Source organism: Phascolarctos cinereus, unplaced genomic scaffold, assembly GCF_003287225.1.
Source record: "Phascolarctos cinereus isolate Bilbo 61053 unplaced genomic scaffold, phaCin_HiC Scaffold_4;HRSCAF=312, whole genome shotgun sequence".
Lineage (NCBI taxonomy): Eukaryota > Metazoa > Chordata > Mammalia > Diprotodontia > Phascolarctidae > Phascolarctos > Phascolarctos cinereus.
The window spans coordinates 236,949,651-236,968,260 of record NW_027555847.1 but is presented as its reverse complement, the minus strand read 5'-3'; the positions used below and the strand labels follow the sequence as shown (position 1 = coordinate 236,968,260).

Genomic DNA, 18,610 nt, shown 5'->3' with positions numbered 1-18,610 from the left:
AGAAGGCAAATATAACCAGCACTTCTCTTCACTGAGAGATAGGTTGAAAATGGCCTACCAACTAATGATGATTTCAGAACAGAAGAGATCTGACAGAGAAAACTGACAGTATGACACCCAACTATATTGCCAAGATCTTTAGTATGACAGAGATTTGTTGAGGTACTTAGATGTTCAGAGAAAAGTCAGTTAACCAATGGAAAGCTATATACCAAACAGTTGAGAGACTTTCCTATTTTTATAATGACCCCAGAGAATGGTGAGTTTCTATAAAGACAACTCATTACAACAACCTGTTGTCCATTAAGATAGTTACTCAGACTCCCTGATGAGCAGGAACAAAAAAGTAATAGGCAATTAGCTAATAAAGTCTGTTTTTATTTACATCTGCAGCAATTATCACAGTCTGACCTGTGATAAGGTTAACATGGTTGCAGGAGAAATGGTTAAAATGTAGCCAGATGATAATAGTAATGTTTGCCTATTTAATATATATTGGTATATAATTTTCTTGCATCACTCTTACTTCTTTTCTCAATTTTTCCTCTCCCACTAATCCCTTTAACTCTTCCAGGAATTTTTGTTGGGCTTGAGTCCAGTTAGCATTTTTTCTTGAGGCTTTGGTTTAGCTGATTTCACATTATTGTCATCTTCTGAGTTTGTGTCTTGGTTGTCCTTGCCACCAGAGTAGCTTTTTATAATCAAGGTGTTTTTCTTGTTTGTTTGCTCATTTTTTCAGCCTATTACTTGAGTTTTAACTTTGTGTTGAAGTTGGGTTCTGCTCACCTGTGGATGGAGAGGCACTGTCCCAAGCTTAAAACTTTTTTGTGCTGCTGTTTTTAGAATTAGTTCTGGGAGTCTACAAGTTTTTGGTGCCTCCAAGGTGGTGTGATTTCAGGAGAGGTGCACTCTGCTCTCCTGGTCTGAGCTCTGCCTTTACTCAGGCAGGACCATGCTCCTCTGCAGCCACAAGTAATGGTGTTCCTCTCTGCCCTGCAACTGTGACCCAGAATTGCATTGGACAATAGAGTTGCTAATCAGCAGCAGCTGCACCCAGTGTCAGCAAAGGATCCCCTGTAATTTCTTTCTGATCAGTTGTCTGACCCCTTACTGTCTCTGGGCTGAGAGCTCTCAAAGTTGCTGCTTCCACTGTTGCAGACATCTCCAAGGCCCTCCACTGCTGTTGATGCTGCCCTGGTACGTGCTCCAGGCCAGCCCTACCCTGGTGTCACAGACCTCTCCTCACGACCTCTTAAGTTATCTTAGGCTGGAAGAATGTCTCACTATGATGTTTCATTGGCTCTACCATTTCAAAATTTGATTTAAGGAGTTACTTTAAAAGTTGTTTGGAGGGGAATGTTGTAAGAGTTCAACTGGGTTTCTGCCTGTACTCTGACATTTTAGCATTGTTACTTTTACTATCTCTTTTGTTTTCTATGTTATCTAAGTGTACTTGTAAATTATATGACTAACACTACTGAATTATTGAATCTTACAAATATGAGGGTTTGTGATTAAGAAGCATGTCCATGTGAAAAATGGGACTTGACCTAATTAGAGACAGAGGGTAGTTGCATTTTGGGATCATTTCTAAGTGTATCCAAGAATATAGTCACAAGGCAACTCTGAACCCAAATAGAATGTGTGAGCAGCAAATGAGCCTAGGGTGCAGTGTGGTTATTTTCCGGTATATCGTTTACTCCAGCAACACTGAATCAAACAAATACACTGAGCACAATAAATTGTTACTACATTTTTATTTTTTTGGGGGGTGAGGCAATTGGGGTTAAGTGACTTGCCCAGGGTCACACAGCTAGTAAGTGTCATGTGTCTAAGACTGGATTTGAACTCATGTCCTCCTGACTTCAAGGCCAGAGCTCTATCCACTGTACCTAGCTGCCCTTACATTTTCATTTTAACAGAGGCCTTTAGTGCCCCAATCCAAAAGAGTAACTAATGGTAGGAATTCCAGATACTTTTGGGAGGCTCTTAATGAAGGCTTTTTGTGGTAGAAGGACCTTCTGATAAAATTATACCACTTTAATAGGACCACCCTAGAAATGCTGAGACTAACCAAGGAAGTGGGTATAGAGTATTTAGGGTATTACTGATTTTTTCAGTTTTCCCACTTTATTTCTCACCATCTCTCATTTTCTCCCTTATTTGCCTCCAACTCATCCTTTCACCATGGGGAAGGAATGGAAAGGGGGAAAGGAGGAAGGAAACAAACATGAAAATGTCCCGTGTTGATGACAGACATTTTCTAACAGTTCTCTTTACTGGCAAGGTAATGGATTTCCATTCCCAGCTGAAAATGTCATTACCGAAATTTGGAAATTAGCTTCATCAAAACAATGTCTTCCTTTTTGGGGAAATGAGAATTTCTTTGATGAGAAAGATTCATGTAATTCAGAACCACAGAAATTTAGGGCTTAAAAGGACCTTGGAGATCATCTAATCCAGCAGCCTCATTTTGCATATGAGGAAATTAACTCTCGCTCAAGTGAATTCATAGAGTAGGAGAATGCTTGTGAACACTCATGCAATCCAATCCAATTCAGCAAAAATCTATTAAGTTCCTACTATATGCATATTGTGAGCTTTTAAGTTTTCTATTTAACAAGTTATATACAGAATAAATTGGAGATAATCAACAGAATGAAGGCAGTAACACTAAAAGATATTGGGAAATGTTTCTTGCAAAAGATGAGATTTTAGTGGGGACTTGAAGGAAGCCAGGAAGCAGAGATGAGGAGGGAGAGAATTCCAGGCATGAGAGACAGCCAGTGAAAATACCAGGAGTGGGGAGATGGAGTATCTTGTTTGGGGAACAGCAAGGAGGGCAGTGTCACTGGATCACAAAGCATGAGGTGGTAGTGGTGGTGGTGGTAGTAAAGGGAAGGTCTAAGCTATAAAAAGACTAGAAATATGGGGGGATAGTTATGATGGACTTTGAAATCCTCAAATAGAGGATTTTATTTGATCCTGGAGGTAATAGGGAGGTACTTGAGTTTTATTGAGTAGGTGTAGTGCCATGATCAGACCAGAGCTTTAAGATCACTGACAGCAGAGTGGAGGGTGGAGGGTCAGGAAGAACAAGGAGAAGCCCTATTGTTGGAAATCTGCTACACTTGAGCTCCTAATGGCTTACATAGCACTTATAGGAGGCAGGACTGATTTCATAAGTGATAGTAAAGAGTGCACAACGTTTCTATTTTCAGTGGGATTATATTAAATCAACCAAAAGGAATAGAAGACATGAGAAGCACAGCAAAACTGATGGGATTGGGTAAACTGGTAGGAGGAAACATGGTATTCATTAAGTTCCTTTTTTGGTTTGTCTCAAATGGGCCTCCTATGGGTTGACTGGTAAAACTGTTTCCAACCAACAATCTGGGATGAAACTGAACCCAACTAATATATCCCTTGTGTTCAATGAAATATGATCTGTAGCCCAGATCACTGATGATTGCTTTTGCTTAATTGTTCACATTTCCCCTACCCCACTTCTTTAGAAAAAGAACCCATTTATAGTATGAGATCATATGTTATATTGAATTTAAAACTTTTAAAATAAAATCCATGTTTTATCCTCTTCTATCCCTTTAAATATGAGGACCTGGGTTCACAATGCCATGTTTATAAATATGCTTCACAAGTAATTTTGATAAAAATGTTTTTAAAAAGCACAAGGAGGAACTAATCTTATATAACCAAAAGGGACTAAAATTGATATTTCTAAAACTCTAAAATATTGTGGGTATTTTTTCCCCAGTCCTCTCTACCCTCATCCTATTGTTGATTTTTGTGTACTTCTGGCATACCTTCCTTTTATACCCTTGCAGTACTCATTCAACTCATAGAATCATACCTTCTAATATGAAGACATTTTTTAAGCTTGTTTCATATTTTTAATTCCTATAAATGACCAACATTATGCTTTCTTGTTTTGTTTCTCTATGCCCTTTCCCATCCCACCACCTCCACCCACTCAGGAGCCTACAAAGGAAAATTTACCATTCACAAAACACCTGAAGGGCAAACCACTTGTCACTCATTTTCCATGTGAACCTCATTTCAGTGATTACCCACCAGAGGAAGGTAGTACCATTAAGTAAAATACCAGAAACACATCTGTTAAAGCTTCCAAAACTTGGTAAGAGGTATCTGCAATACTTTTGCCTCAGTTGCTTTTGTTCCTCTATACCTCATATGTATGAATTAGAAAGCAGTTTATGAAGAAAAAATAGACAAAAAACCTTTGGGATTCTACTAGGTTATAAGTTCAGCAGCATAATAGCCAAAGGAACTACTGCAGTGAAAACTATGAGCTTAGTATTCAGATCAAGGAAGCTGATAATTCCATTTGTATTCCACCTTGGTCAGACAACGTCTGGAACATTGTGTTCAGTTTGGGGTGACTCATTTTAGTGCATTAATTTTTTTTATTGTTCTTATGTCACTTTCATTTCATGATATCCCTTCTCCTGACCAGTGAGGATTCCCTTGTTATTTTTTAAAAAAATTTATTAGCATTGCTTATGTTTACATTCCTTTCAATTATGAATAAATTCTTTTCCCCTTCCCTATGTCAGGGAGCCATCCCTTGCAGAGCAACAACAACAAAAGATTAAAAGAAGAAAGAAAAGGAAAAAAATTCAGGAAAGCCACATCATCCTTGTCTAATAGTATATGCAAACATTCTATACCCATGATTTCTCACCTCTGTGAAGAAGAAGAGGCAAAGCATTTTCTTAATTCTTTTTCAGGGCAAGCTTGGTCATCAAAATTAAACAAATTAAGAGGTCTTTTCATTTGTTTGTTTTTATTTTTTCCATATACCTTGTCATAGTCATTGTGAATAGTTTGGCTTACTTTGCGTTAGTTCATGTCTTTCTTCTTTATGTTGTTTCTTACAGTGCAGTAATGTTCCATTACATTCATGTACTACAAATTGCTTAGGCATTTCTCAGGCAATGACTATCTACTTTCTTCTTAGTTCTTTGCTACAAACCCTTTCCCCAACCCCAGATATATGTGCTCCTTCATTTCCATCTACCTCAATCCTACCCTACTGTCCACCTACTAATCTGTACACCTCTTCTACTATGCCCTCTGAAATGCCTGTTGTTGTGAGGCACAAATGAAAATGGGTGTAAAGCACTTTGAATACCTTAAAGCACTATGTAAATGCCAGTTATTATTGTTTTTGTTATTGTTATCCTATAGTCATCAACCTCCAGTCTGGTGATGACTTTATTCTTTGACCTTCCCTCCTGTTAAGCTCAAGCAGTGTTTACAGAGCAATACAGTAGTATGGTTATAAATGTTCAATAACCAGGCTTCCTGGAGGAAATAAATGTATGCAAACACATTTAAAAGTTTAATCTGTATTATTAACACTTTCTTGAGTAAAAACAATCAACAAAACAGTAAATCAAGACTGAATTTTTATTTCTGATTTGTAGCATGTTCACACTGAAAAGTTAACAGAGAGGGAAGAATACATGTACACAGTTGTATATAGAAATGTAACTTTCCCAATAAGGACATAGCAGAGAAAGAAGAGAAAAGAGTGGAGGGGAGGGTGACAAAATGGTGGACAGATGAAGGGAGGCAGTAATTAGAAACAAAATAGACTTTTGAGGAGGGACAGGATAAAAAAAGAGAAGAAACAGAAGAAAATGAGATGGAAGGAAATACACAGCGATCACAACTGTGAATGTGAATGGGATGAGCTCAGCCACAAAATGGAAGCAGATAGCAGCATGGATCAGAAACCAGAATCTAACAATGTGTTGTTTACAAGGGACACATTTGAAACAGAATGGCACATACAGAGTTAAAATAAAGCGCTGGAGCATAATCTTTTTTTTTAATTAAAAAAACCATTTATTGAATTCCTGTTCCTACTAAGTTCCAAGTGCTATGCTCAGTACTGAGGATGGATGACAACTACAGAAAGACAGTCTATAGTCAATTCACACTTGGGTGGGTGGGAAGGGGAAGACAACATATTAGAGAGCTCAGTTGCTGGGTAAATGAAAAGACTTTTAAAAGTTATAAGTCCTAAAAGTTGTAAGGACGCACCAGAGGAGCAGATTACACGGCCCAGACAAACATTTTTAGATTGTCAGAAGGTCAGATGATGTTGGAATACTGTAGGGCATACAAGCAGGACAAATGATAAAGTCAGTAAGTCCTTAGAAATCACAGATGGCAAGGTTTGTTTCTCAGTACATTTTACCTGAAGGAAAAGTTGGTGACTCCCATTACCCCAAGTCATGTGAGCAATCAAGCAGTCTGCATTGATGTCTAGGATTTCTGGAGGAAGAGTTGAGCAAGTCAGAGTTCAGTTGAATATGACAGAGATGAGGATATCTGCCTTTCTCTTATTATTAGTATATGTGAACAATTTCTGTAGTTGTTTATAGTATAGTATACACTATTTTTTGATTATGGTATTGAAAACAATAGCACATAGAAAAATTGAGAAAGGATATGAAGAAAAAAATTATCAAAGATAATCATGGAAGATAGCTCCAACACAAGGGGGGTGGGGTGGGAGAAGGGTAAAGAGAAAATAATTTGGAGATTATATTGCAGGGTTAAAGAGAATGATACTTTAACACCATCTCCAAGTATTGAGCTGAGTTTTCTCACTTCCTTCTAGTTGCTTCTCTGGCTAATCTTTGAGCTTCCATACCGCCTTCAACTTTTGAATGAGCAGCTACGTACTTCCCATTCAACATTCACGTCCCAAGTCATATTATCCAGCTTAGTGAATTGGTCTCTGTGGACAACATCTTTATTTTTACTTGTTTTCCAGCCATTTTTTTCCAGTTGCCAATCCATTTATTCATGCCTTTAGTGATAAGTTGGTTATCTGTGCACACAGTAAGTCTATCCTTATTATGGGCCTTTGCTTGCTCAATCCCTTTGGTAGCTGCTTCTAATGGTGCTCTTTGGTTTGTCTGTTGTCCAGAATGTGTACCACTTATGTTTAGATCATGGTCTGGTCCCCAGTAGACACTAATACCTCCTTATGCCCCTTCACTTCCATTATTTTTGCAGGTTCCCTTGACATACACAGTGTTAGGGTCTGATCCCTGGTGTGGTTGTTTGTACCAACGTTGAGAGCCTCTAGTCTGCCAACCATAGTCATAGCTCCTTGGACTGTATTTCCAACTCATCTCCAGTCTTTCCAAAGGCTCAGTGAAAAAATATCCTAAGTCAGACCTTCAGAGATTGTACTGGAGCATAATCTAATATGCTTTAGATGAACTAAAAAAAAGGGCAAGGGTAGCAATTACTATCTCAGACAAAGAAAAAATAAAAATAGACCTAATTAAAAGCGATAATCAGGGAAACTACATTTTGCTAAAATATGTACATATTGCCATAGACAATGAAGTAAAAATTTTACAGCATATTTCTTTGAAAAAGGCCTAATTTCTCAAACATATACTAAATATAGAACTGAGTCACATTTATAAAAAGAGCCATTCCCCAATTGACAAAAAATCAAAGGATATAAACAGGTAGTTTTCAGAAGAAGAAATCAAAATCATATAGTCACATGAAAAAATATTCTAAATCACTATTGATTAGAGAAAGACAAATTAAAACAACTCTCAGGTATCACCTCATACCTATAAGAAAAGACAAATGCTGGAGAGGAAGAGGGAAAAACAGATACACTAATGAATTGTTGGTAGAGTAATGAACTAGTTCAACCATTCTGTACATCAATTTGGAACTAGATTCAAAGAGTTATCAAACTGTTCAAATCCTTTAATCCAGCAAAACAACTACTGGGTCTATACCCCAAAAAGATAAAAGGAAAAGAACCTATATATACAAAAATATTTATAGCAGCTTCTTTTGTATTGGAAATCAAAGGTATGGCCATAAATTGGGAAATGGCTGAATGAATTGTAGCAAATGATTAGGACAGAGCACTATTATGCTGTGGGAAATGACAAGGGTGGGGGAATGGTTTCAAGAACAACAACAAAAAAAGCCATGACAAGAACTGATGCAAAGTGAAGTGAGAAGAAGGGGGCGTCATTGTACATAGTAACAGCAGTGTTATAATGATCAACTGTGAAAAACTTAGCTACTCTGTTCAGTACAATGATTCAAGACAATCCTAAAGCACTCATGATAAAAAAAAAAATGCTGTCCATCTCCAGAGAGAGAACTGATAAATTCTGAGTGCAAACTGAACTGTAATTTTCTCACTTTATTTTTTTTTTGCTTTTTGTGTATGATATGGTTAGTTTGGAAATGTTTTGCATGATTTCACATGTATAATTGATACCATATTGCTTCCTTCTCAGTGGGTGGGGGAGGGCATAGGAGGGAAGAAGAGAATTTGGAACTAAAATTTGAAAAATGTTAAAAGTAAATAGATTTTTTAAAACCTCACTTGATATTGCTAGCTGTCATCCCATATCTCTCCTCTTGTTCTCAGCTAAAATTCTTGAGGGAAAAACATCTACAATCATTTCCTCCACTTTCCACTTCCTCTCCTCTCATTCTCTTCCATATTCTCTATAGTCTGGTTTCTGACCTCATCATTCAACTCAAATTGCTCTTGTAATCAACAAACCTTCTTCTCCATCTTCATTCTTCTTAAACTTTCTGCAGAATTTGGCAGTGTTGATTATCTCTTCCTCCTGAAAACTCTCTCTCTTCTGAATTTTTGAAACTCTTCGTTCTTTTCTTACCAGTCTTACTCCTCCTTCTCAGTCTCCTTTGCTGGTTCTTCATCCCTGTCACATAAACTATTTCCCACATCTCTGTCCTGGGCCATCTTCTCTTTTCTCTCTACAGAGGCTCGCTTGGTGATCTCATCCACAACCTGGGTTTAATGATCATCTCCGTGCAGATGATATGTCTATGTATCCTGGATTTATACATCTATTCCTAGTGTGTATCATGAGTTTTAGTCCTGCATCAACAGTGTCTGTTGGACATTTCAAACTGGATGTCTTGAAGGCCTTTCAAATTTAACATTTCCGAAACAGAACTTATCTTTTTTTTTTCCAAAATCAACCAAAATTTTCTATTATGTTTTAGGGCATTGCCATCTTCCCACATACCTAGGTTCTTAACTTTCTCGTCATCCTTGGCTTCTCACACTCACTCACTTCACATACTATTCAATCAGTTGGTAAATCTTGTCATTTCTTTCATTTTAACATTTCTCATATACTTATATACATATTCTTATGTGTGTATACATGTATGTATGTGTGTATATATGTGTGTATGTATGTATAAAACCTTCTCTTTTCTCACATAGCCATCTTCCCAGTTTAGGCCCTCATCACCTCTTGCCTGGACTATTTCAATAACACTGAAGGATTGAATATAAAGTTCTGGTATCTGGAGCTTTCCAAAGCCTCTCCCTGTCCTGCCACTTCAGGACTTTTATGTCTTACTCCCCTCCATGTGTTCTAACAATACACCCATATTGTCCTATTTCATGTTCTTTGGACAAAACACTCTTACAACTGTATAACTTTTTAACCATCCATTTGCCTGGAATACTCTTCCTCTTTACCTCTCTCCCTTTTAGGATACTTAGATTTCTTCAAAACTAAACTCAAATGCTACATTTTGCAGGAGGTCTTTCCTGACTTCAAGAGCCTCCCCTACTAAAGTTGACCTTCTAACTACTTTCTTTATATCTTGTTTATACTTATTTATATACATAGGGATACTTTTTTCCTTTTTTGTATCCATACCACTTAACCCAGTGCCTGCTACACAGTAAGCACTAATAAATGCTAATTGATTGATTGTTAACAATCAGTCCTGTTAAGAGTATTCTAGTGTATATGTGACCTGTCTCCCTCCTTAGTTTTTGACCTACTTGGGGCATATTCCTAGCAGTGAAGCTTCAATATCAAAGGATATTGATTTTTAGTCACTTTTCTGGCGTAATTCCAAGTTGATTTCTGGAATAGTTGAACTTATTCACAACTTAACAATAGTATTAATGTGATGATCTTTCTGTAGTCTCTTACCATTGACTATTTCCTATCCTTTGTTATCTTTTTCTGATTTGCTGGTTGTGAGGTGAAACCTCAGAGTTGTTCTGATTTGGATTTTTAGTGATTTGAAACAGCCTTTCAGATGCTTTTTAATAGTTTGCTATTTTTCCATTGAGAATGATTTGTTCATATCCTTCAACTACTTATCTATTGGGAATGCTTCTTGGTCTTTTATATGTGTGTCAATTTTCTTTATATCTTGAATACCGGCACATTGCCAGAGATATTTGTCTTAAATATACATGTATATATGTATACGTAAAAATAAACATACATAGATGCATATATACATACTACAACTATAACTATATATCTTCTGCATGAATAAAATCAGGTCAGCTAGAATAGGAAGGGATGCCATCATTTGGCTATATATGTATGTGCACATATGTTTATACGCACATATAAATATAGACACATACATGTGTATCTCTGTAGGCATAAATATGTATATACATACACACATATATATCTTTTGTGTGGATAAAATCCTTACAGCTAGAATAGGAAGGGGTGCCATTATTTGTATATGCTATAGGGTATACACACATATACACATAAACATGTGTGTGTGTGTGTGTGTGTGTGTGCATATGCATACATTTATGAATATGCATATCTATCTATCCATCCAAATGATGGCATCCCTTTCTATTCTGGCCACACTGATTTTTTTTTCATGCAAAAGGGGTGTGTGTGTGTGTGTGTGTGTGTGTATGTGTATGTTTGTGTGTGTGTTTGTATGTGTCTGTAGTTGTAGTTATAGTTGCTATAATTATATTTATATTTAGGAGAGAATAGATGGCAGCATGGCCAGTTTAGATGGTTATATGATATCATCCAGGGATGACTAGATATAATGGACTAGTTGAGCACTAAATTCATAAATTAATTTAGGTAACATAATTTTTGTTATATTGCCATTATTTCTTTAAAGAGTATTTTGTAACTATATTTCTAAGTTTTGGGTTTGTCTTGATAAATTGACTCCCAGATGTTTTATTGTGAATTTTGTGATTGTTTTGAATAGAATTCCCCTTTCTAGTATTCTCTTCTGGATTTTGTTATTGATATAAAAAAACACTGTCAATTTTAGTGGATTTATTTAAAATCCTACTAATTTAATGATGCTACCAATTGTCTTATTTTTTTCATGGATTCTCTGGTATCTTCTAAGTAAACCATCATATTATCTGAAAATAAAGATAATCCAATTTCTTTGACATTGTTCATGCTCTTAATTTCATTTTTTTCTTATTTCTATCACTAGCATTTCTAGAATTATGTCAAATAACATTGGGAAGAGGGAATAGCCTGCTTTATGCATGTATTTATTAAAAAAAAACTTCTATTTCCTCTTTGTAGCATGCCAGCATCTTTTTTTAAAATAAAAATGGCCTACATTTTTAATGTGATAAAAAGCATATATATATATATATATATATATATATATATATATATATATATATATATATATAAAATCTAGCATTATTTACAAAGAGGAAATGGCAGAAGCTTTTTTAGTAAATACATGCATAAAGCAGGATATTCTAGATTATATATACATATATATATATATATATATATATACATATATATATGCCTTTTATCACATTAAAAATGCAGGTTCAGTGATTTGCCTAGGGTCACATAGCTAGTGAGTGTCTGAGGCTGGATTTGAACTCAGGTCTTCTTGACTTCAGGCCCAGCACTCTATCCACTGTGACCTCAGCACAAGGAGTGAGTTCCTGATTATTGAAAGTTTGGAAATAAAATATAAACTTGGTGATGTTGATAGAATTTGCTCTTTCAATAGATATCAAACTAGTTAATAATGTAGGTCCCACAAAAATCTAAATCTACAGCATTGTGTAGCAGTGGAAAATCTGCTAGATTTGAAATCAAAAGATTTATGTTTGAATCAAGACCTCCCCAAACTGTAAACAAGTTACTCTGTTTTTTGGTGTCATTATCTGTAAAAGGAGGGAGATTTCCTTGATGATCTTTAATGTCCCCTCCAGCTCTGAATGTTATATTTTGATCTCATTGTCTAAACTAAAAAGAAAATCCAAAGTGTGAGCAACTTTAAATTAAACAAGCTGAATGAAACCTCATTATTTCAAGTTTAGTTTTCCTCCTAAAAAATCTGTTTAATGTAAATTCCATGATTGATGCTTATTTGAGGGCTTAAAAATTGGTCAGTTATAATTACAGAGGGTATATTTTAAAAGATTTTATTTTCTTCTTTACAAACAGGACCTAATGTGGCACATAAGCAGCCAAGCTCAGTTGATTTCTTGCCAATAAATAGACGTGGCAAGCCCTGAACAACAGGAGCTGAAAGGCTGACAAATGAAACTAACTGTGATTATGTGCTCTTACTTCCTTTTTCATTCAGAGGCTGCTAGCTGTGTACCACAAATATCTCTGGACAATTCAGTGAAAAACAATTCCAACCCATGGTCACTTAAATAAGAACTTAAATAAATTTGTAATTGAATCACTTGCCTGTTTTGATGTAATGTACACCAGCCTTAATGATCTTATCCTAAAGTGAACTGCACATAGAAACTGATAAGGCGTCCACAATTATCTTTGATAATGGGCACCAGAAAACAAAACCAAAGCTGATGGAAAGTTATTGAATGATTTCCATTTAATAATTCAGAGGCCAGCCACCTGGTGATAAATTTTGTCTGGGGCTATATCTACCCATGAAACAATAGATTGACTCCTCTCACCCTAAACTGGCATGAAGCTGAGAGAGCATAGCAAGTGTAACTGGATGAATTAGCCCAGTCTCTATGAGATTTTGAGAAAATTTGCAATCCTCCCACATGGAAGAGGATGGGAGTTTGCTTCTGGAAAATTATGATGATGTGTATTAAAAATGTCTAGTCTTTGGATCATGCACAGATAGTCTGTAACTAATTCAAGTCTGTTTACCCCGTGGTGAAGAGAGGCCTTTTTTTTTTTTGCTGTATAGTTAGAACTGGGGTTCTCTTCAAAAGATAGTAACCTATCAGAGAGTTGACTCTTCTCTTGCTCTCATTTCTTACAGTCAGGCAGGGTTCTGGTGAGAGAATGCTTCAAGGGGAGAGGTCTTAGGCTTTCCTCAACTAAGACCAACATATGGCCTGTGAATATAGGCCTTCGTTCTTTGCATCAGCATTTATTTCTTCATGTTAGGGAAAGGATGTTAGAGGCTATGATATTATAAGTTTCAAAAGGTTGGGAGGGTACCAGTAGATCTAGGAGCAGAGTTTGTATTGGAGTTTTCAACCAGATGGTCCACCTTGGAGGCTTCAAGAAAGGAGCCAGCTCAGATATTCAGAACCCAACCCACCAGTAGTTGAGACTAAGTCTTATCCCACAGTAGTGTTGGATATCGTTGGATGTGAACTTGGTAGGACCATGTATAAGCTTCATTAAGTTTGAATTCCTTCTTCCCAGGGACTAAGATGGCAGAAGGGTATGCTTTTTTTTTTCTGGTGGGGTGGGGATGGGGATGAAGAGTAATATCTTGCCTCCATGCAAGCTGCATTACTTTTTCCTTCAAAGGTATTGAGAACATCCTTAGGACTCAGATGACTCAGTAAACTAAAGGCTTAGGCTCTTGATATTAATTACTGGCTGCCATAGTACAAAACATTCAAGAATTGTTCAAAGTTCTCCCGCTTATTCTTGGCTAGTGGATCAAGATGGGCTCAAGTAAGGGAGCTTCATTCAGCTGAATCTTTGTAATTTCCACTTCTATATTGAGTTTTCTCATGAAAACTTTTTCGTGATTTGCTTTAGAATTTTCCCAAGTGTATCTCATTGATTAGCCTATAGTTTTCAAACCCTATTCTTTATCCTTTTTTCAAAATCAGAACATTTGTCCCTTTTCAGTTTTGCAGTATCTTTCCCATTTTTCATGATCCTTCAGACATCACTGACAGTGGCTCAGCAATCATATCTGCCGGTTTGTTCAGGACTTGTAGGTACATTTTCATCTTGCCATGATGAATATGAAACTACCCAGAGCTTCCATCATTTCCACTTCAGCAAGTTCATCATGGTAAGATGAACTACACCCTCCTATGTCAAGGGCAGCTAGATGTCTTCTTTCTCTCTCCCTATTTTATCTTGGGTATCAACTCCCTGTTAGTCATTTTTATTCTGTCATTTCTAGTTTAAATTTTTCTCCCTTGCAGAGGAAACAGAAACAAAATTATAATTGAGCAGCTGTATATCCTCTCTGTTGCCAGTTTGGTAACTTAATTCAAAGTTTTGTCCTTTCTTTGATACTCTTCCTCTCCTCTCCCAAAATAATTAACCAAGCCAAACAAAAAACTCCTCAACAATCCTTTTTGTTGTCTTCAGCTCCCCTCATTAGCCTCAACTTATTTTGAGCATTAGCATTTTAACACTATATGTATTAGACTATAACATGCTCACATTCATTCCTTGTTACCTGGCTTTTCTTCCATTTTAGGCATATCTCTTCTTCAAATCTTATTTAGTTGGCCTAAGGTATCCAAACAAACTTTTCAACACATCTCATTTTAGCTCCTCATTGGAAATATTTTACTTTGTGTCTTTAGAATTTCATTCTTGAATGTCTCGTCTCTCCTCAATTGATTTTACTCGAAGGATCTTACTTCGTGAGATCTTACCTATATTTCCTTTGTATTCTTTGAAATCTTATATTGCACATTCATGGATGCATGTTAGAATACATCCAGATTTCCTAACATTTTCTATCAGAAACTCTAGAATGGGACAGTCATTTATCCCAAGAGTTTCCACCATTTCTACCTCAGCAACTAATTCCTGTATTTGTGAGAATCACGTCCATAATAGATTTACTGGAATTCTCAGCAGCACATGGCACAGTTACAAGATGGGCAATGTTTTAGGGCACAAAGCCTTACAAACAAATGTAGACAAAAATCAAACACTTCTTTTATGCACCACAATTCAATAAAAATAATATTCAATAAGGGCTTTTAATGAAAGGATTATAATTGATCAGAGATTAAATAACTTGATCCTAAAGAATGAGTGGGTCAAAGAACAAATCATAGAAACAATAGAACATTTCATCAAAGACAATGGCAACAGTAAGACTTCCATATGAAAACTTTTATGATACAATCAAAGTAATCCTGAGAGGGGAAATGTGTATTTTTTAATACTTTCATTAACAAAAGATAGAACAGATTAATGAATTGGACACACAGATATGCATATATATATATATATATGTATATATATATATATATATATATATATATATATATATGTAATTTACACACATACACACACACGTATATAGCCAGACATTCAGTAGGTTAAAAAACCTCTAAATATTAGAATAGTAATTCTGAAAATTGAAGAAGGGATTAAGAAAATTGAAAGAAAAAACAATTGAATTGATAAATAAAAGTAGAAGTTTTTATTTAAAAAATAAAATAGATAAAGAATTAGCTAGTATTATTTTTAAAAATAGAGAGGAAAAGCAACTTGATGGTATCAAACATGAACAGGAAAAATCACCACACATTAAGAAGAAATAAAGGAAAAAATTTAAAAAAATACAATTTAAATGAAATAGATGAATGTCTTAAAAATACTAAATACTCAGATTAATAGAAGGAGAATTAGTGAAACTTTTGAATAAGACATCCTTATTTTAAGAAATTAAACACAAATAAACTCCCAAAGGAAAAAAAAGCATAGTACCAGAAGGATTTATACGTGAATTCTATCAAACATTCAAAGAACAATTAATTCCAATATGAAAAAAGTATAAAAATAGGAAAAGAAGGAAGCTTTTAAATTCCTTCTGTGATTAAGTACCCAAACCAGGGAAAGAGAATTCAGAGAAAGATAACTGCAGAATAATATCCCTGATGAATATTGAGACCTAGATTATACATAAAACATTAATGAAAAGATTTCAGTAATACATGAAGAATATACCATAGACCAAATTGGATTTATATTACATATATATGCAAGACTACATCAACATTAGGAAGATAAATATACTAGACCATGTTAATTGTGAAAATAAGCTAAATCACATGCCTATATTGATAGATGCAGAAAAAGCTTTTGACAAAATACAATATACATTTCTATTTAAAATGTTAAAATTGAAAGGAATAAATAGGCCTTCACTCAATATGGTAAATTGTAGTTATCTAAAACCAACAATCCATAAAATGGACATATTCTGATAAGATTAAAGTTAAAACAAGGATGTTATTATCCCCACTACTACTTGACGTAGTGCTAGAAATGTTACTTATACCATTAAGACAAAAGAAATAGAACAAATAAATAAAGAAGAAATCAAATTATTACTTTTTACATATGACATTAGTGATATAGGGAACTCTAGAGCTTCAACTAAAAATTATTTGAAACAATAACTTCAGTTAAGCAGCAGAATATAAAATAAATCTTCAAAAATCATCCATGTATTACAAACAAAACCCAAAGGGAATAAATAGAAAGATAAATTCTATTCAAAATAACTATGAATTGGGCCAGTGGCAGGGTCTCAGACTAGAGGCCTCATGAAGGGCACTAATACCTGAGAGATGCAGGTAAGTGTGAGCTTGAATGTATCATTTCCATTTAACAGTGGAGACCTCTTGTGTCCTATACATCTTTGGGAACATCGAGCATTTTTCACCACTCAACTCATAGTCAATTATGGATGACAGTTGATGATATGATCCATTCTAATACTAGTAACAACTAGAGCTTAGTTGCAGGATTTTTTTTTTGTAAGAAATCAATGTTTATTTTCCATCAACATTTTTCCAACACTATTAGAGCACATGGGGTAAAACTTAAGACCACTCAGTAGTAGTTCCTGCCCACTCGGTGGCCTGAGTCTGCAGACCAGTCCTCCGTAGCTGGCTGAGCACTCCAATCTTTGGTAGGGAAGTGCTGAATGGGCACAGATGGCACCTGTACTCCCTCAGACCAATCAGCCACCTCCGGCTGAGTAGCAGTATATTCTTGGGCAGGTGCAGTCCATTCACCCTGGAACTCCTCCTTTGTCATGGCCTTCTCAGCTGCAGTATGCTCTTCCTTTTCAATCTCCTCTGGATCCCTGTGGAAATAAAGATCGGGCATGACCTCCCATTGGTGTTCATGGGAGATGGTACCACGCATACTCAGGACTTCACAGGCCAGCATCTGCCACATCAGACCCCCTGAGTGAGCTCCCTTGTTGTTACATGGAATGACAATGTCCACATAGTGAAGTGGGAAGTCTGTATTGCACAATGCAATGGTTAGAAGGTTAACATACGATGCTTCAGTAAGAGGCAGATGATCTGCTCAAGGATCAGTGACCACCAAGAGACGAGGCTCCCTGAAAGCTGCCTGGATCTAGTTAGTGAAGGTGCCCAGTGTGAAACATCCAGCAATAGGTGTGGCACCAGTGGCAGCAGCCAATTTCAGAACAGCTCACTGGCCAGTGTTCCTGGATGAGATGACACTAATGTCAGCTGAATTTTCAATGGCAACAAAAGCATGAGCTGCCAGCAGAAGCTTTTCCCAAGTTTTCTTCAAATTGACGATGTAGATACCGTCACTCTTTCTTTTGTAGATATACTGTTCCATCTGGAAGTTCAAATTGGTGCCACCCAAATGGGTCCCTGCAGCAAGGAATTTGAGGACATCCTCCTCCTTCATCTGCAAGACATCTAGGGCTCTGGACATTGTGAAAGTTTCCATTTAGAGTTATGACAGAAACCGAGAACAACGCCATATGGAACCCTCTACGGGGCAGCCAGTTGCAGGATTTTAAAAACTGATATGCCAAGTGGCCACTTCAGGAAGTTTGTGAGTGAAGAAGTCTAGAAGTCATTTGATCTGGCCACTTGTAGGCACTTGCCAAATGTTTCACTTATCTTGATCTTTATGAACAAAAAAAACCTCCAAAAACATGAGTTCCTAAGAGCTCAGGGGGAGAAATTGCTAAATAGCTTGCTTTAGGTCTTTCAGGGGAGTAGCAAGTTCTGGGTACCTCTCAAAAGAAGCAGACTTGTGAATGACTTGCTAAATTGGGATCATCAGGGTACCCTGCTATGAAAATGAGTTCTCTAAAATTTGGAGACTCTTTGTGCTTCCTTTTTAGATTGTGAGGAAAAGAGTACAGTCTGGGTTCTACCCATCTGTTGTGTTACCCAAAATTTTACTAATTATGCCAGACACTGGATTTTCTTTGGTTGTTTTGTACTTCCTTCCCCTTCTGTACTTTCTCCTATCATTGCCAGTGTGCCTTTTTGGTCTGATGGCTGCATTTGCCAGGACAGAGCCTGATCTGCTCTAATTTCACTAGTTGACCTAATTACACTTACCTGATGGTATGGTGGGATAGACCCATAGCTAAATCTGGCACAATTTGGGTGGAGGTCTAAATACATCCAGGCTTGTTGGTCCTAAGTCATGGTAGGACATGAGGGAGGGCATATATAATTCCAAACTATTGAACCCATCTCTTTTAGGAACTTTACTCCCTTCCTTATACATTCACC

At 36.3% G+C, this 18,610-nt stretch overlaps 1 pseudogene; it reads right to left on the bottom strand.

Annotated features, from left to right (window-relative positions):
* Positions 1-16,762: 16,762 nt before the first annotated feature.
* LOC110223836 (small ribosomal subunit protein uS2 pseudogene) lies at positions 16,763-17,799 on the bottom strand (annotated as a pseudogene).
* Between the last annotated feature and the right edge of the window lie 811 nt (positions 17,800-18,610).